This window comes from Triticum aestivum, chromosome 4B, assembly GCF_018294505.1.
Source record: "Triticum aestivum cultivar Chinese Spring chromosome 4B, IWGSC CS RefSeq v2.1, whole genome shotgun sequence".
Taxonomy (NCBI): domain Eukaryota; kingdom Viridiplantae; phylum Streptophyta; class Magnoliopsida; order Poales; family Poaceae; genus Triticum; species Triticum aestivum.
Window position 1 is genome coordinate 494,605,508 of NC_057804.1, and position 20,661 is coordinate 494,626,168.

General features: G+C 47.5%; 1 non-coding gene and 2 pseudogenes across 1 annotated transcript; 1 reads left to right on the forward strand and 2 right to left on the reverse strand.

The window, feature by feature from the left end:
* Positions 1-6,312: 6,312 nt before the first annotated feature.
* On the reverse strand, positions 6,313-8,625 carry LOC123092904 (NADH dehydrogenase [ubiquinone] iron-sulfur protein 2-like; annotated as a pseudogene).
* A 1,812-nt stretch (positions 8,626-10,437) lies between these two features.
* Positions 10,438-13,753, forward strand: LOC123092903 (uncharacterized; annotated as a pseudogene).
* On the reverse strand, positions 13,546-13,632 carry TRNAS-UGA (transfer RNA serine (anticodon UGA)). The gene has a single exon. It is a non-coding gene; the product is annotated as a tRNA-Ser (tRNA).
* Positions 13,754-20,661: the final 6,908 nt, after the last annotated feature.

The following is a 20,661-nucleotide window of genomic DNA, read 5'->3' on the forward strand; positions in this document are numbered from 1 at the left end:
TTTCTGGGATGATGAATGCGTCGTCGTCTGGACTGTCCTCCTCTTTGGATCGCCGTGATCGGGCGTCTGCTCCGGGCTATGTTCGGCGTGCCCTGGCTCGTCCTGCTCCATCACTGGGTCCATGGGGTCGTTGTTTCCATTGGAGTCGACCAGGGTGTCATTTTTTCTTGCTCTATTATCGCTATTTTTACTGTGGCTGGACTTAGAGCGGCGCCTGCGCCGTCGCTTTGGTTTCTACCCAAGGGGATTATCCTCCGTTGTATCCTTTTTGTCGCTGTTTTCCTTGGGTGTATCCACCATGTATATATCATATGATGAGGTGGTTGTCCAGCACCCCATGGGCGGTGGTTCCCTTTCATCTCCAGCATCGTCATCCATACCGTCGATGTCTTCGGAGTCGAAGTCAAGCGTGTTGGTTAAGTCATCGACAGTGGCTATTAAGTGGGTGGTGGGTGGGTAACGAATTTCTTCATCGTCCGCTTCCCACTCGAGCCGGACATAGTTCGGCCAAGAGTCTCTTGATAAAGAGAGAGACCTCAATGAATTTAGCACGTCACCCAAGGGTGAGTGTTGAAAGATATCCACGGAGGTAAACTCCATGATCGGTGCCCAATCAGATTCGATAGGCATGGACGTGCGCGGTTTGGAACCTAAGATCGGAGACGAGTCCGGGGGTTCGGTGACACACATCTCTTTGGAGGTGGAATCTGTGTTCGGCTCCAACGCCGATGAGTGTGCGGCCTCCATGGCGGGGTCCATCCGCCCGTCCTCGGATGGCGCGATCTGCTCCAGATTAGGGGCCGGGGCAGCCATAGGTGCGATATCCCGAACACCATCCGATGGCAGATCTAAGTCATTCACGTCGTGACTGTTCGGCGCTCCCGACGCAGGCTCGAACCCGTCAAAGATCAAGTCTCCGCGGATGTCGGTTGTGTAGTTCAAGTTTCCTAACCTGACCAGATGGCCAGGGGCATGGCTGTCGATCTTCTCCAGATGGCCAAGCGAGTTGGCCCGCAGTGCGAAGCGGCCGAATACGAAGATCTGTCCGGGGAGAAAAGTCTCACCCTGCACCGCATCGTTGCTGATGATTGAAGGAGCCATCAAGCCTTATCGCGACGACACAATGGAACTCTCAATGAAAGCACCAATGTCGGTGTCAAAACCGGCGGATCTCGGGTAGGGGGTCCCGAACTGTGCGTCTAAGGCTAATGGTAACAGGAGGTTGGGGACACAATGTTTACCAAGGTTTAGGCCCTCTCGATGGAGGTAATACCCTACTTCCTGCTTGATTGATCTTGATGATATGAGTATTACAAGAGTTGATCTACCACGAGACCGTAGAGGCTAAACCCTATAAGCTAGCATATGATTATGATTGTTGTTCTCCTACGGACTAAACCCTACGGTTTATATAGACATCGGAGGGGGATAGGGTCACACAGAGTCGGTTACAGAGAAGGAGATCTACACATCTGAATCGCCAAGCTTGCCTTCCACGCAAAGGTGAGTCCCATCCGGACACGGGACGAAGTCTTCAATCTTGTATCTTCATAGTCCAACAGTCCGGCGAAAGTATATAGTCCGGCTGTCCGAGGACCCCCTAATCCAGGACTCCCTCACCCCTGCCCCCGTATATAAAGGAGGAGAGTGGGAGGCCGGCCGGCCCTTTAGGGTGCGCCAAGAGGGAGGATTCCTACTAGGACTCCAAGTCCTAGTAGGATTCCACTTGGTGGAAGGGGGAAGGAAGGGAGAAGGAGAGGGAGAGGGAAAGGGGGGCCGCGCACCCTCCCCTAGTCCTATTCGGACTCCCCATGGGGTGGCTCCCCCTTGTGGGTTGTCCTTTCTCTCCCTTATGGCCCATGATGGCCCATTTCTTCTTCGGGGGGTACCGGTAACCCCCCCCCCCCCCGGGCACTCCGTTTTTTACCCGGTACCACTCGCAACCCTTCCGGTGTCCGAATAACATAGTCCAATATATAAATCTTTATGTCTCAACCATTTAGAGACTTCCCATCATGTCTGTGATCTTATCCGGGACTCCGAACAAACTTCGGTCATCAAATCACATAACTCATAATACAAATCATCATCAACGTTAAGCGTGTGGACCCTACGGGTTCGATAACTATGTAGATATGATCGAGACACATCTCCGATCAATAACCAATAGCGGAACCTGGATGCTCATATTGGCTCCTACATATTCTACGAAGATCTTTATCGGTCAAACCACACAACAACATACATTGTTCCCTTTGTCATCGGTATGTTACTTGCCCGAGATTCGATCGTCGGTATCATCATACCTAGTTCAATATCGTTACCGGCAAGTCTCTTTACTCGTTCTTTAATGCTTCATCCCACAACTAACTCATTAGTCACATTGCTTGCAAGGCTTATAGTGATGAGCATTACCGAGAGGGCCCAGAGATACCTCTCCAAAACACGGAGTGAGAAATCCTAATCTTGATCTATGCCAACCCAACAAACACCTTCTGAGACACCTGTAGAGCATCTTTATAATCACTTAGTTACATTGTGATGTTTGATAGCACACAAGGTGTTCCTCCGGTATTCGGGAGTTGCATAATCTCATAGTCTGAGGAACATGTATAAGTCATGAAGAAAGCAGTAGCAATAAAACTGTAACGATCATAATGTTAAGCTAATGGATGGGTCTTGTCCATCACATCATTCTCTAATGATGTGATCCCGTTCATCAAATGACAACACATGTCTATGGTTAGGAAACATAGTCATCTTTGATTAACGAGCTAGTCAAGTAGAGGCATACTAGGGACACAATGTTTTGTCTATGTATTCACACATGTACTAAGTTTTCGGTTAATACAATTCTAGCATGAATAATAAAAATTTATCATGGTATAAAGAAATATAAATAACCGGCTCCAAAAAAGAAATATAAATAAAAAGTTTATTATTGCCTCTAGGGCATATTTCCTTCACAAATCGCTAGGGAGATCCTCTGCTGGACTACTACTGCAAGGACATCCAGCATTCTACTCGTACTTTTAAACACATGAACAAATCAACATGTATGGACTGAATAAAAATATCCTCATGTAACAAACCAAAGGGGGATGAAAAGCAGATCTGTGACTTGAGGAGAGAAGAAATATCATATTGATGTACAATCCAAATAACCTAAACCTGGAAATAGAGAATAGAACCATGTAAGCAAACTTGTACCCTTTCTGAATCATTAAATACACCATAACTATTTTAAATTTATTCGGTTAGCAATTAGGGCACCGTAATTTTGTTATGAAATGAAGATACACATACATAGAAGTAATTAATTACCTATAAACATCAAAAGTTAACTAAACAGTAGGTTATTTACATGGACCAAATCAAATTTGTGACTGGTTTTAAGGTTGCAATTGAGCACTTGCAGACATAGACGACTCAGATGAACCTTGACTAACCAATCAACAATCGATTCCAACATATGGAGAAGAATCTAACTTTGTGTGAGGCTTCATCTAGGAACAATATCATTCCCAATCGATGAAGAAGCACGTCACACCACTTACATGGGGCCGAAGAGGTTCTAGCGGAGGTGCCGCAGACATGCGAAGGCGGCTCCGGAGGTGCTCGGATCTGGCTGATGCAAGGGTCCATAGTGCGATAGGGTAGGTAGGGGCTCAGGGGCATCGCCGTACAGCCGATCGTGGGGGCGGCAAGCAGTGATTGCTAGAGATAGGCTGGACGATGAGGTGGAGATGGTGGCTGCTTGGGCCTCCAGCGGTGGCTGGTCTGACCTGCGCGGCTGGGCGGTTATGCCCTTGGTCGGGGTAGGGAGGGCAGCGGAGGAGGTCGTCGAGCGACGTACAGGGGTTGCAGCGGCCGCTGGAGGACCACTGGTGGACCAACGCGGTGGTGAGGTGGTGCCGAGGATGGCGAGCGACGGCCGAGGAGCCGAGGGGTGGGGTGGGAATGAAGCCGACGCTAAGCCTACACCTGGCCAATGTGTGTGCGTGTGTGTGTCGATGGGAGAGATGTGGCCCATGTGCGCCTGTGCAGGATGAGCGACGACGGACGACGATTGCGAGCGACGTAAGATTTCTTTTAGGTAGTAGAGATAACATACATGTAAGAGAGAGAAAAACATTGAATAGGATTTTTTTCCACCGATCTCTTTCAAAAACACACAAGCTATGTGTCATCAGTATTAAGATATGAGAGAAACACAATACAAAGTCATGTACTCCCTCCGTTCTTAAATGTAAGTCTTTATAAAGATTCCACTATAAACCGCATACGGATGTATATAGATGCATTTTAAGTTTAGATTCATTCATTTTACTTTGTATGTAGTCCATCTAGTGAAATCTCTACAAAGACTTACATTTAGGAACGGAGGGAGTACAAAATAGAGATCAGGACGCTGTGTAAAAAGGCGATCAAATCAAACACCGTACAGAAGCACACTACTCATTCCTTGCATCATCGTCCACCGGTCCACGCCTCCTCGCGAGCTTCCGCAGCTCGAATTCAGCTCTAGTTATGACTACCACAGCAGAAGCATACCACCGTCCCTAATCGATTGAAAACACGGCTATTTCTCTCCAACCAGAGCATCCTCAGCGTGCAGCAGACCAACGAGTTGAGTTCCTTCTTCCGACACCCCCACACGGCCGAGCTGAGTTGCGGCGGCCACCACTCCCGGAGCTCGTCATCAGCGTGCGGCGTGAACGGGTGTAGTCTGGCAGAAAAGTAGCATCGAGAACCAAACTTGCCGCGCGAAAGGACAGCCCAGCAGGATGTGTTTCGATGTCTGCAAAATCTCGCGGATAGAACATCGACTGACTTAACTTAACGAAGTTTGAGAGCATCTTCAACGATCGCATAAAAATTCCGCGCCCAATAAAGGTTATAGCACGCCACTGTAGCACTTTTAATGCGCCGGGACCAACATTGCTTTATCAGACGCCCAAAACGAGCGTTCAAAAAGCACACGGTGCAAATTATGCCGCGCGCAAAAACTTTGCGCAGAAGTTGTATTAAAAGTTTTTGCGCGCGGCATATTTTGGGACAGATCAGCCATCTCCACAGATTGCTAGTTTGCTGAAAACAATCCAGCTTTTGCCAAAAGAAAGCCAAACTCTCATCCAGATGCATCTCGATTCACATTTCTATATGATAATATGCACGACCGATTCTCGTATCTGCTGATACAAGAGATTCTTTCCAAAGATAACCCTAACCACTGGGTGGGCGAAAGATGGAGACAATACTGCCGTTGAAGCGCAAGAGTGAGTAGCAGTCCGGTCAGCCCTTGCTTTCTCAACTTGAGCAGGAAACTTCCAACCAAATAGGAGGGAGGGGCACTCTCAAATAGGAATGCAAACAAAAAATGCGTGCTCTTGAGTGTCAATTCCTCTTCTGACCGAAGTGAATAACAAACATCCCTTCCATTTGGACACTGAATAATGAGAGAATCGTAGAAGTTATCGGAATCCGGGGCTAGAGTCTTTGGCTGAACATCCACAGATGATCGATTCCCTGCGCTAGCAAGTATTGGATTGGAGTGGGGGTTAGTTGTCTCACCATATGGTATAGATCGATAGATATATTTGATACGTCCTATAACATGGAGACGGAGATAGCCAAGCCCCTTTCTCGAAAGGCAAACCCTCTTTATCATCCAACACAGGATCTCCCTATGGAATACCACCATTGTCTTTCTCCATCTCACTCAATAGTATATATCGGTACAAATAGCTCAGCTCACGAAATAGAGCGAGCAAGAGCTCGAACTTGGTAGGAAAGTTCGGATAAGTCGACTCGACTCCTTAGTGCAGCATACACTTGCTGAAGCAAAATGAGGCTCATCCATTTGTTTTGATCCGAATCACACTCTAGACCAGCTCTTCTTATAGAGAAGGAACTCCACTTTGACAGTCATACGAGAGGGAAGAGACTCAAAGTTGATGAGAATAGTCGATTTGACCGGTATCACGAATAGCAGTTTTAGTAGAAAAGGGTGTTGATGATTGAAAGGATTTCTCCTCGAACCACTAGTAACTATGTCAGCTTTTGTCATTCTGATGATACTGAATCGGATCAATATTTGGAATTTGATCTATCCATTTGTTTTGATCTATCAATATCTGATCTATCAGCTTTTGTCAGACTAACAATATCTGATCTATCAAATCGATTCATCATCGAGAATGGAATAGTATAACATAGGAATTTGATCCAAACAAACTCCGAATTGGGATTTCTTATTGGATCAGGAATCCCATTGCATTTTGCATCCTTTTCCATTTTGCTTCTTTCAGGCAGTTTTGGCTCGCAATAAAGCTAGGGTCCTGATCGAGCAAGACTACGTCCTATCTATCTACCTCTCCAAACACAATATCTTGAGTACCTATGATGGTGACTACATCTGCTGGCATGTGATGTTTGGACATAGAATCGAGTCCTTGTGAATGGGCAAAGCCAGGTGCTCTTATTTTACAACGTTAGGGACGATTACTCCCATTACTGACAAGAAAGACACCAAATTCACCTTTAGGTGCTTCAACTGCGGTATAGGTAGAAGGAGCTGGTACGGAAAAACCTTCTGTATAAAGTTCGAAATGGTGAATTGAGGTAGAGTAGACCGATGATCCGGTAGTCATTTGGCCGGCTATGGAAAGAAAAAGCTTGCATCTGCTCCCCCTAAACTATAACGGGTCCCATCTCTCTCCAAACCTAACGTGGTAGTTTCCCATCATAAGGCTTTCCATCTATAGATTGAGCCATTACCCACCAAGGATCCCATTCGTTCAGAACTCAGTCGACTGCTTCTATAGATAAGGCGGAACGTCCTTAGTTCAGCATTATAGCACATAGTCTCCGACGCTACTACAGCGCTTCGCTAACTCGAAGCGCCTCGCTATGAGAATGACGCGTCGCTAACGCTCGGCTAAGTCGTCGAACCCTCGCGCTGACCATTCGCTTTCTCAGTAGCGAAAGCGCTTCTCTTTGCCCCTTAACTTCATAAAGTATTTGGAAAGAAAAGAAAGAGATTCTTGGTTTTATTGCTCCCGCTTCCTCATCTGCGCTCGTCAAGCCAACTTTGCTTTTTGGGAGGCGAAAGAGGGGTTGAAGCGGACATGTCGAAATGACAGCATCGAAGATATCTATATACACAGGAACGCTTATTCCGGACTGCGTTCCGGAAAAAGTAGCCTACTTGACAGAAAGGGCGGGCACTCTCGGCGCGGAGGTAGGCACTCTCGTCTTTCAACCCCACCGTCACTTTGAATTTAGTGGGGCACTGTTTACTTACAGCCTCTACGAGTTGCAAGTGAATGGGGCCGGTGCGTGGTGAACGGAAGGGTTCATCAAGCCATTTCTCGCCTTAACCCCTAAACTAAATAGGAAGAGGGGTACTTGACTAATAGGGGGCAATTGCATTGCACCTGACTGTGAGGGACCTCTTGATACCTTATGTTCACTTCCTAACTAGTAGCCGGTTTCCTGTCGCGGAAGCCTTTTCCCAGTGCGCGGAGCCCCGATGAGGAAGGTGTTAGTGCTTTCTCATGGGGTCAATAATGCTAATCCCTCTTTTTGTGCCGGGAAGAAGATAAGAAAAGGCGAAGCCTTCTCTTGGTTTCCCAACCTGTTGCTTCTAAAGGCTGCCCTCTCTCGGCTGGATTTTGGTCCAGCCTACTGCGAGGATCCCGTATCCCGTACATCGTCTTTCTCCCTCCTGGGTTCCCGTGGTTCCTATGCCGCCGCGTTTCCCGGTCCTTTTCTTTTAGTGCTTCGACCCGAAGCGATAGCTTGACGCGTTTTCCGTGGATAAGATGGCAGCGCTCCAGCTCACTAAAGAATGGGACGGCAGTGGTCCGCCGGCAAGCTCGTTCTGATCCTGGACGCAGTACATTGGAATCCTGAAGCACCACCACGAACGCTACCGCGCGTGCGCCTGCGGTGCGGTAAGGCACCACCCTGTTGTGCCAGCAGCCAACTCCGGCGTGTCAGCTTAGTTATCCTCATCAAGCCACAACCTTGATGTCTAGCTTCCCAACTGGTAGACGGTTCCCTTTCCCCCGGATCAATGAAGAAGGGAGAAGTCAGTTGATTCCTCCGAAGAACCGGAAGCGAAGCGCTATGCCGGGGCGAGGGGACGGGAAAAGAAACTGCTCCGAAGAAAGATATTGGGGTTCCCAATGCTTCTCCACGCCCAACGAGATGCGCCAACCTCGGGATGCTTTACTCCTAACCCCACGGCGGTTCCGAGACGGAGCTTAACCTGAGTCTCGGTTAAGAACGGCGATGATCTACGTTTCACACGGCGCACGATTCCATGGATAGTTTCATTCGAGATCGTGATGGAGGACATAGCTTACGATCATCGGCTTTGATCATGCCACTAGGCATTTGATTAGGACATTGCACAATGATCCGAACACTTTGTCGCATCTCTTCAATACGGATACAGTAACGATCATAGCGATCTCCTCTGGTACCTACTGGTACGTCAAGATCCGATTGGTCATGAACATCGTAAGGTGCTGCTCTTCGCGAATCCCAGCATACCCCAGGTTGGGATGGGTAGGCCCACCACTTCACTTTTGCACTTTCACTTAGGCCCGGGCCAAGTCAGTGGGGGGACCCTGTCGGGCTCCTTCCCCCCCAAAACAAACTGTACGTGGGAGTTTCCCTTCATACGGCTCGAATCATTCTCAGATGCCCCGAGAGGCATCTTTCCTTATGATCTGGTGGTTCACACGCGCGCAAACGAGCACCGGCCGCAACAGCAAGGAACTATGACCAATAGAGTCAGACACAGAGCGTCATACTTCTTTATCTTGTGATGGTTGAGGAGTTTCTTTCTCAGAGGGTGCGGGACGCTTGCGGAGTCCGTGCCTTCCGTACCACCACAGGTCGTTCTTGGGCAGATCCCGCTCCTAAACATAAGGGAGGGATAGGGGGAAAGGGGCCCTAAAAATCATATAAATAGGGTTGTAGAAAGACCACTTTCATTCGACGTTCCGGGGCGCCCGATTCGATCGACGAATTTGGCGAGCTGATCCGCTTTGATCCAGGAGAAAGCCCAGTCAGCCACCTTTTCGGTGCAGGTCACGTGACCTACAGCTCGGCCTTCGCTTTTTGAGACTTCCTCTACCCACATCTCTATGTGCCCGCAGCACTTTCATATGGAGAAAGATGGGCTTACCATGTTCCATCAATAGCACCTAACCTATGCCGATTTTGGCGGACCGTGCTCCACCCCGGTGAACTCATGCGGTTCCGACGTGCCCAGAGGCCAGAGGCGAATCCGTTCACGGTCCGTAGGACCAACACCATTCGAAGGTTGATGGCCCGCCCCGCCTAGAATAGGAATCTTTGACTGGGCTTACACACATTCGCTCACTTACGCTGTCCCCCCTCAGCTCACCCTAGCCCCGGGTACGTCGTCTCCAAGGCTTCACACAAAATCTTCACTGACAACATATGCATGCTTTTGTAGGGTCAGGCAGAACCGTTGTTGCCTAATGGGAACTTCCCCCATATTGCTATCAATGTCTTCATGTCGCACGACCTCTTAACATTACACCACTGAATCCCCAATCCTTTGCTTGCTGTGCAGTGACAGTACCAATATCCACTAATCGTTGTTTCCAGATACGGTTGCCAGTTGACATCTCTTCTAATTCGTCGATACGAGAAGCAAACTGTTGTGTGGAGGAATCAATATCTCGACATGAGCCAATAGGCAGATCTTGTGCCACTCCACCAGGTCGTATGAAACTGGCATGCATCCTGGCTCCCGGGACTCTTTCATAGAATTCCAACAATTTCTCCCGCTCCTCAAAAGCCCAAAGGAACGGAGTTGATGCTCCCACATCCATAGCATGAGTAGTTGAAGCAAGTGAATGATTTGAAATTCGAGTTATTTCACAGAATAACACTCTTATATATTGAGCTCGTAATGGTACCTCACAATTCAAAAGTCTCTCTACGGCTGAAGAATGAGCGTTTTCTTGGGCCATCCTAGAAACATAGATAGGGTCAACGACGGAACGAATAACGAAACTTTACGACAGCTTTTTCGTACACGTTCACTTGCATCACATACACAAGTGCTCTCTGAACCGTGCAATAAGGTCACCCATAACACGGCTCTCCCACTGGAGTTACCTTAGCCCCGGGCCATGCTATTCCATGATATTGGAGAAAGTTGACTAATTATTATCATCGTCTTGAAGAGCAAAAGGGCGAGGCCACACTCGGCTTCGAATCGGAGGGGGGCTTAGCTCTAGATCCCGCCTGCTTGCAGAAATGAATGGATCAGAAAGGGGGCTGGGTTCTATTTCCGGGCCGGGCAGGAGGTGAAGGCCAGAAGAAGAAGAGAAGTGCGCCTTCCCGGTAAGGAAGAGGATAAAAAGGTGATGTCATCTATCTCGACCTGTTTCCCGAGGCGTTGGAAATGAAGACCGGCTCAGAGAATCACTGGCGTGCTTTCTCTCCCCCATCGTTTCGCCAACAAAGAAGTCATCCTTGACTTGACTATTGACCATTCCATCCCTACCGAGCCGCCTCTTCGAAGTATTTACCTCTGCCTTTCTTTTTTGAGAACATACCCTTCAAATCAAAAAGAAAAAAAGAAAGAAAAGTTCCTCGTCTGTGATTTAATCGGCCCTAAGGGAGTTTACTCGACCCATTCTCCAGTCTCCCGCACTGCTCAAGTGTGCGACTCCGTATGAGGACCTCCTTCCCTTTTGCTCTGCCCACTCTCCGTTCACACGGTTATCAAAGCGGAGGAAGGGCGGGCAGCAGGTACCACGAGCCCTCTGTCCCACACATCTATCAAGAAGCAAGTGTAGTTCACCGGTTCCACCGAATGCTCCTATCTCTCGGCAAAGATCGTGTGAGTGTGCAGTTATGCTTCGGATGCTTCGCCATGGAATAGATCGATTCAGTTCCCCTTCTTTTCCGGTGCACTCGCTTTGTATCTCCGACACACAAGGAAGGACGCGGTGGGAAGAAAGCTGCCCTAGCCTCTGTCCGGTCGATCATTCCGCTGGCATCTTGCATTCACGCCTCCGTTTGACTGCCGCTCGGGAATGTAGTTGTAGATACGTGAGTCTTAGTGGGTCGTTGGCTCCACCTCTTATCTCCTTCTACGACATGCTGTAGTCGTCGCCATATTCAATATGTCACTTAGTCATATCTGCCTCGCAGCGGGTCAGCACCTCCGAAAGAAAGGGAGGGAGGACTTCATTCAGTGACTCCGCGATCGCCCTCTAAACGATCAAAATAAGGTAAAGCTTGAAGATAAGTTTTGTACTCGATTAATTTCTCAGTCCCTCTAGTCGGGTGGGCGCCGGCCGGCCGGATCCCCCTGAAAACCGTACGTGCGGGTCTCCCCGCATGCGGCTCACGCCATTTGAGGTGGCCCAGCCCAGCATTCATTCTAAAATCCTGTAGTGAAATTGAGACTGCTCGACCTCGGAAGCAAATTCGCGTGTAGGCAGCGCTGTCTTAATACCGTTGACTGTATCTATTCATTGATACATTGGCTCGCTCCCCCCCTCTTTTTTCCAGAATGAATGAGCCGCTCGGACCTTCCATTTCCGTCAAATGACCCGGCTTCCCCTGGCTCTTCCACCGTCCGGGCTCCCTTTCCTCCCTATGCTCCCCCGGCGCAGGCCCACCACGCTTCGCGCCTGCGGCGTTTTCGCCAGACGGTCTTTGCCAGTAGTGCCATCCTCCCCGCAGGCTGTCTGTATGGGTGGGTTGTCCCTTGCTGCTACGTTCTGTTAGGCGCTATGAATTACAGGAAATTCAGTGGTTGACTTGGACAGCAGGCGGGTTACACGTTCCACTGTGCCGAGATGTGAGGTGCAGGTGGTGATGATCACCCCGGGGTATGCGCTAGCGCCCTTGACGGGCACTCCAGGACCCGCCTACGCTCGTGAAAACCCAGGTCGGTCCTCCGACCAGATGTGTGGATAACGAGGCCACCTTCACAACCTTCTCCCTTCTATCTTTATCCAAAGTCAGGTAGGGCGGTTCGCTTGAGTTGCTCAACCGTCCCTTTGCCCGGTGCTCATGACGCGCTACGGAACCTCCACCGTGCTAGCGGCATAGGAGCCTACTCAGCGTCAGCGGCTTCGTGCCGCACTGGAGTGATCCAATATGTGGTTCCGCACGTTCCACCACTTCTCCGTTCATTTCCAATACTGATCGTGAAACACCATGAGCAGCAGGATGTTGAGGTCCGGAATTCGAAGTGAAATTCTTGATTTGCCCGTTCCTAGTCGTCATGGGAAAGAAATAAGAAAGAAATAAGAAAGAGATTATTCCCCTAGAGCTTGTCCAGTACCACCAGTACTCAAAATGCATCTCCGCGCGTCTACCTGGCGCTTTTATTAGCCGCCTTGCATGCAAGCGAAGCGCTATTGGCGGCAATTAATAGCTCACTGAGCGATGATTGATGCAGTCAGTCAGTGCCCTCGATTATTCTATTCCTGATAGAAGGATCATGGCGCCCCGGAAGCATTCCATCCAGCAGCAGCATCTCCTTCAACCACGCGAGGACAAAACTGATGTTAGCTACATTCGAGCGTTCACCGCACAGAGGCGATCTCGAACACTACCTATGATAATAAATCCAAAGGAAAGGTCGACAAAATGATTCAATCTGACTTTCTCGGTATTCTGGATTGAGTAAAAAAGGGATATATGAAGTTCAAGGCCTTGCCAAAACCGTCATGGCCCTATTATGTATAGGCCGTACTAAGCCAATAGCGAATAACAAACTCTTTCCTGCTCCCTCGACCTTAATTAACTCCCCCATCCTGCCAAGCCTCAGCTGCCAGCCCATTGTATCTAAGCACACTGCGGCAAATTGATACAAGTAGCTAAAGATCTCGCATCCGACATCTCCGGCCGAACGGTTAGGCAACACTAGGGCGCCTGGGTCAAAATTCCGCTTACCAAACAAGATGTCGAGAGGCGAACTCTGTAATTCCCCTCCTGCAAAAGTGATAGCGGCTGTAGCATCCGTGTGGAAGAGGGTAAGCTTTCGGCAACACCTTTTTCAGATTGGAAAGGATGAATACTTGTGTTGGGTCCTGCAGACCAGGATAGCCTCAGATCAAAACCTAATAAATGTACCTGGGGTTGATCATATTTTTGGGGCAATAAGTATTCCGGAATTTGAGCGCTTATGTAGCTCAAAACTCTGCCACCTGAATACTTGATTCATTAAGGTCGTCACCCTATACCCGGAAGTCTCTATCGTTTTCTTTGTCTGTTAAGCTTCACAGGGTTGGGACTCCCTAAATCAAACTGCAATCGTTGTTTATCAACCACTCACGACGACACCGAGATCTTCGACTTAGCTCCCACAGGTCATCCACCCGGGGCGGAAGATAACGAAAGGGAGACAAAGTCCTAACTAAATCAACACACAATAACCTCAACCTTCTACCCATTCCATCCATCATATCAGTCGAGTCGAGGAGATTCGTTCTTATCTATAGATAAGGCAAGAGAGAACTTATGACCTCGCGGATGGAGAGGGATTCGAACCCCCGGTATTCCTATCAATACTTCGGTTTTCAAGACCGACTCTTTCAACCGCTCAGACATCCATCCCTGCGCTCGCCCGCCCTATCTATCTGCGCGCTGGCAGGTAGGGGCAACTCTATGTGATTCGCTACGCTTGCTTGCGCCCCACCCCGTAAGCTGACTCTATTGCCTAGCGGTTAGCGACACTTTTCCGGTAGTACGAATCGCTACGCTTCGCTTCTTTCTATATGATAATATGCACCGTCGGTTGCAGCGCTCCCTGCGGGTAATAGCAAGAGAGTGAAGAACGAACGATCCTCAAAAAAGTCAGCAGTGAATGAGTCCGACTCGAGTTCGTGAGTCAAAGGCGTGGCAAGAGAGCGAGTTCGACTCGCGAACGATCCGCAAGTGAAGGACCGATCCTTTAACGCCAGTACTGTTGCGAGACTGGTACTTGGCGGCTCACGAGCAACATATAGAAAAAGGTTGCCCATCACTCCCTCGCTCCTTTTTGAAGGCCCACCGCTCCCCCTTTCTTTAAGTATCTATCCCGGCTTGCATTTTGGGGCGAGTACTACAGTTCCTCCATAATCACACAGAACGCCCAGCTTCGAAGAGCTGCTCTCTCCCCAGTCCACAGCAAGGTGTGGAATCTGGATCTACTGTGTGTTCTGACTCTATTGGATCAAGTCAGATACTAAGCCTTCTACTACTACTACTTAGGAGATCAAATGCTATATTTCAGAGATTGGACTCTCTTACTGTGTTTTTTCAGGGCTGTTCCCGAGCCAGGTTCCCTGGATCCATTCTTACCTAAATGGATGAATGAAGAAGGGGGTATTCCTAGGCACTAGTTATTTTCTTATGTGTGGACTTCGACCTTACAAAGTATGAGTCCGTGCCTTCCTAAGTTGGTCCTGAATTTCCAATGAAGTTTTGATTTTCTCGAGGGACGTAGCAAACTGTTTGGTTGGCTCCGAGCATTCTAAAAATAGAGTCCTGCCTGGACAATGTTGATAACGGGAAATCTCTAACCTCCGTGGTGGGTGTGAAGAAGGGTACAGCTAGAAAGCGAGAGAATATCTTTATGGATATGAGTCTGAGGCAGAAGTCTCTGAATGCGGGCCTGACGAACCTTTTGTACCAGGATCATCACGAGACTCTGTTTCTGTGGTAGATGACTCAATAGGCAGGGCCTAGAACCTCTAAAGAGGGTGTGACCGATCACCAGATCACGATCAAGAAGAGTCAAAGCTGTCTTACTAGCGCGAGCAATCATCCAACTATGGTGGTTTCTCAACCGGTGGGTACATTTCTGTTGCACATTGTGAGTTCATATTTTCTTTTCTAAGAAACAAAAGTTCGAGCAGATGCCGTTCTAGCAGGTACAAGAACTCCCGTTCGGTAGGCGTCTGCTTTAGCAATGTCTTTGATCCTCGATCAACAATTTGAGGAAGACGAGACAGAAGCCTTTGGATGAAACCAATGAATCTTCCGATCCGAAAGACTAAGGGGCTAGGCGCTCACCTACTATCTACACATTTCCTCTTTGGCGTTGGCTCCACCAGTTTTGACTGCGAGTCGCTTTAGTTATCTCAAATCTTTGGCAGGAAGGGGCCAAGCCAAATAGTGCTCTTTAGAAGCGTAATCCGTGCTTGAAACTCCTTCGCTAGGATCCAAAAACCTATGCTTCCGCTCTTCCTCACCAGGCAATGCTTACTCTTCTCGATCAAGATTTTGGAGACTTTGAAGCTCAAGGACACGACAGCGCTTGAAACAAATGCTTTGTTTTGGCACCTTCGTCTTCCTTTCTAACATTAGTAAATTCGAGCTAATGGGACCAGTTTTTAATTGCCTAGAGGGTGGAGAAGTCACATCATCTGAGGTTTGTTGTGGGTTCAATTATGACCCCGGTCTAGAAGACGGAGTGGTTGCACGTGTAAGTACATCATGTTACATATCTATTTTAAGCTAAGCTAAATGCCTAAACTAAACAATTTTCTATTAAGCGCGGCATCCTCTCTTCGGGGCGAGCCCTATCGATGATTTCATTCTGTACAATGTGAAACCTGAAATACCAACGGTAGTTTCCAAGTGCCATCTCTATTCGACTCCCATGCTTATTCTTGAACGCTTGAAGGGGAAGTCCGGGCTGGGTCAGCTAAAGGCGGAGCCGGGCGGGATATGGTATTAGCTCTCTATGTGCTATTAGCTTAAGCTTATCACTCCAGCTTATTACCCTAGGCAGAGGGGGGTAGGGGAGCATCACTAGAGAGTCTCCGTACCCGGTACAAGATCCTGGCTTATATAAATTCATTCAAGGTTATGGCTGAACTGGTCTCACCGCTTCCTTCCTCAATGCTAGCGGGACCCTTGCTTTCCATTGCCTTTCGAAGGGGACCGACCATATGCATACTTCTTTTTGTACAACTTTGCTCTGTTGGAGCCTTTGCAATAAGAAAGTGGATTAGGAGAGAGAGCTCGCAGACGATGTTCCCTTCCTTCTATATATCCATATATCTATCGCCCCCGGGCACTCCAGAGCCAGTGTGACATTCTATCCGAAATGCATGCATCTCACATTAGGTAGCCATCCATGACCCCGTGTGTGTTTCCCAATTGCTCATCCAAACCATCATTTCTTTCTTCCATCCCGGAACGGAGGTCTGATCCAAGGAAGGAATTGCCTTCTTTCTCATGCCAACCAGATGGATGCGGCCCAGAGCTGAGTGAATTCCCTCTGGGTGAGCGCTATGGAGATAGGCTAGGATCAATGAAAATAACCGAGATCGATCGGTATCCATCACTCAGAGAGCTGCTTTCTCCCTGATATCTGTATCTGCTTTCGGACGGCCAAACAAGCAAGAAGAAGGAAGAAACTTCCATTTCGCAAGAAAGCCATATTTTCCATCTTATTTATATATTCCATTCCAGCCATTGACAGCAACTCACTCTTTTCGAACTGCACTTTGAAAGCCAAACCCAAGAAAGACCATATCAACTACTCTCCAAATAGCAGGATAAATCACGGAATTCAAATGGAAGACAGAAAGAGAAGGCAATTCAAACCTAATGGCCAAACGAATCCAAGACAGAAATACTTATAGCCAGAAAAGAATAACAAGAGAACGAAAACAACTCCATATTCTACTGGCCTGCCTCTCTGATCTACTATCCAACTGCCATGGAAGCACCACTATTCACCCTAGGCTCACATTCTGGCACTTCGTTCGCTGTGTACTCAAAGGACTTGCTTGCCTTTTGACTCGGGCAAAAATTGCAGGAGTGAATTGACTCATAATTATACAAACAAATGACCTAGCTGGTCTTCTCCTATCCGGGGAATCATCGGGACATGCTTCACTTAAAGTGATTATACCACATAGTTTAGGGAAGCGAAACCATAGTTCGGGTTAGTTCACGCTAGATTATTGAAGCTTGTAACACCTGTTAGAACACATTAGGAAAGCGCAAAAGATTTCTATTTGGAGTTCGCTCGTTTAGTTGCTCGATCGCTGCCATCCGCATTGGGCTAATTCAAATCCTATGCTCCATGCTCTTGCGGGTTTGCTCCATTTGAACTTGTCCACACTGGCATAACCAGTATCTCCCCGGAACTAATAGGCATGGATACCCATCTTTATCGATTCAAAAAAATGAATAAGTATCAGCGAGGCGGGGAATACAGGCCTGGTAGAGATAGGGATGATCGGCAAGCGCTACGAGCAGGGCCGATGTTTCATGTTGTGGGTGGCCATCGGATTGTTCAGCGTGCCCATGTGGATTCCTACCAATGTCCTAGACTACAAGTTCGACAAACTTCCGGCTTGGGTCAGGATACAAAGTTACCCGGGATGGGCTTGCCCTCTGTACCATGCTGGGTCCTTGCTTGTTCCAACGTCATGCTAGGAATGTATCACGTGCCCATGCAAACCAAAGGAAAGCAGATACAACTATTACAGATCCTAGTCCTATTTCCCATCAGAACATAAGGGAGTGGGCTTCCTTTGTAACAGCTCTGTTCTGGTCGTGGCTCACCTCACTTGGCCAACGCTTCTGGTCGGAAGCTGGTCGATCGCCTGGTCGGCAACCGGCACAACACCTTTGCTAGTGGGATTTCTGTTGGTTTTCGTACTATGCGCAATGAAAGTTTCCAAAAAAGGAGAGCTCTAAAAACAGCGTTCTACGGGGAGAATGTGATTTTTGTATACTTTGACCCCATACTGGCATGAAACTGATCGGAAAAAGGACCTCAAAAACACCCATTTATTAGGGGAATGTGAAAATTGATGGTTTTTGCCCATACTGGCATTAATTTGAGCCATAGATAGAGACTTCCAAGACCCAATAATAGGCTTGTCACTCTGCGAATTGAGCTAGTTCCAATTTGGATTTGCCAGCTACTTGTTTCATGGCTTTAATTTGAGTCGTGGATCCTACTCTGGAAACTGAAATACCCACATTAATAGCGGGTCCAATTCCGGCATGGAATAGATCCGCAGATAAGAATATTTGTCCATCTGTAATGGAGATTACATTAGTAGGAACATAGGCGGAAATGTCTCCAGATTGAGTCTCAACAATTGGTAAAGCGGTCATACTTCCTTCGCCTAAAAGAGAATTTAATTTCGCGGCTCTTTCTAAAAGGCATGAATGCAAATAAAAAACATCCCCTGGATAAGCCTCACGGCCGGGACTTAATAGAAGGGACATTTGGCGATAAGCTTGTGCCTGTTTGGAGAGATCATCATAAATTATTAAAGTATGCCGTTCGCGGTACATAAAATACTCAGCCAGGGCTGCTCCCGTATAAGGAGCGAGGTATTGTAATGTAGCAGGTGAATCCGCCATTTCAGCTACTACAATAGTGTATTCCATGGCCCCCTCCTCATGGAAAGTAGTTACTACTTGAGCTACGGAGGATGCTCTTTGACCGATAGCTACATAAACACATATTACACCTTGCCCTTTTTGATTGAGAATTGTATCTGTGGCTACTACTGTTTTGCCAGTCTGTCTGTCCCCAATAATGAACTCTCGCTGACCGCGCCCTATAGGGATCATCGAATCGATAGCAATAAGCCCTGTTTGAAGAGGTTCGTATACGGAATGCCTGGAAATTCTACTTGGAGCAGGAGATTCAATTAAGCGAGATTCGGAAGCTACAATTTCGCCTCTCCCATCAATAGGTTTAGCCAGAGCATTTATAACACGACCCAAGTTATATACGCTCACGGGTATCTGAGCAATTCTTCCTGTTGCTTTTACAAAACTTCCCTCTTGATGCTAAACCATAGCTCTAACTGAGTAAAATTCCACAATTTCTAAGAACGATATGCTTTTTTGCATTTTCCACTGTGAAAGCTTCTCTCAATCCCTCCCTAGTCCTTTCTTTCCTGGGCACAGGCTTACCTGGTTGACCGCCCACATTCATTCATTGTTCGTTCTGTTGTGGAATCGAACCACAGAGCTAGCGCAATTGGGATTTAGAGTCCCATGCGTGAAACTAAAGAGGATTTTCAGTCCTCTGCTCTACCAGCCAGAACCTAGAAGGACACTTCACACCCGATTTGACACAGCTAGACTGGAAACACTGCTTGTCAAGAGCACAGACCCCAGTTTAGAATACTTTTTTGAGTATGTTGGTAAGGTCCGGTCATCCGCTTTCGTGCTTGCACTTCTGCGTAACTAGGGGTGCAAGTCCAGTACAACGTACTTTCATAATTGAATCAAAAGCGTCGATACATGAAAAAACTCTATATACAATATTTATGACACAGAATGTTGTTCTTTCAACATGATTCCTCAATAATTTTGTCATTGTAACTGACCCTCCGTTCTATCCATTCCACTTTGGTTTTCGACTAATAATTACCATGATGAATTTCTCTTACTGCTTGGTTCCGCATTGGATTTTGGAAACTTTTGTTTAGAAAGTGGTGTCACGACCGTGGGGATCAAATGGATGGTTCAGGAAAGTCTAGTGAAGCGGCACGGTCTAATCATATAGATGACCATAGTGGTATGGTTCTATAGAAAACTACTGGAGGCCATTACCGCCACCGAAATGGTTTCCATGCTCCGTTGGATGATTTGATGATATCGCAGTATCAAGCTAGAACAGTTTCAATTTGTAGGACAGGAAAGAAACCTCATCCTTTGGTGCACACTAACCGATGAAGCTCAACCCTCTCTCGAACTGAGCTATTTCCGCTTTTTCGAACAAAAAGTTCGAGTAGTTTAGTGAAAAAACGGTCAAGCTTTCTTCCATCCTTCCTAGCTCCTCGAGCTTGCACCCGCTCGACGCCTTTTTCATTGTTCGTTCTGAGGTGGATTCGAACCACTCTCTCTGTTTGGATTTCGAGTCCAAAAGGCCCGACGAAAGAGCATTTTCAGTCCTATGCCCGCTGCCAGCCAGAATGGGATTTTTCCACTTCACACCCACACAATCGAGCTTTGATGAAATAGCTACGTTTTTTTCTTATTTGATTCGGATACTATCAATCTACTGTCCATCTTTCTCTTTAGTTTTCTCCTTTCTTTCTCCTCAACCTATCTCCATTGGATGGACTTACGAAAGAATAATATCTAATCTCCCCATCGCGGTTAGGATCCCATGAACCAGGAGCGCTAGCACCGGTTCCTCGATCTTCCTACTGGAGGCATGGTCATGGCTTTCATTCATTCATTTCATTCTTTGTTCTGTTGTGGAATCGAACCACTCAAAGGATTTAGAGTCCTTTTACCAACCAGTCAGAACCAATATTTCTCTGTTATATTTTGTTTTTTCTTTGTCAGCTAGCACAATTTGGATTTCGAGTCCAATGCGCTAACGCTTTCTTTAGTTTTCTTGCTCTTTCTCCGGGCTTTGACCATGTCTCCCGAACAATTTCAGTACATATGGGCAAGACGATTCCACATATATATCGAGGTCGGAATGGGATCGGGTGTTTTCACGTCTCACCGTAGTGCCCGGTTTGTCTTGATTGGTGATTGATAAACAAGAAGGAAAATGGAAAAGTAGAAAATCTACATGTTTATACCGTTTAGGTCCTTAGTTTAGTCAAGTAGGCGAGGGCATTTCCATCGTGAAGGATTCAATCCAGCCACAGGTTC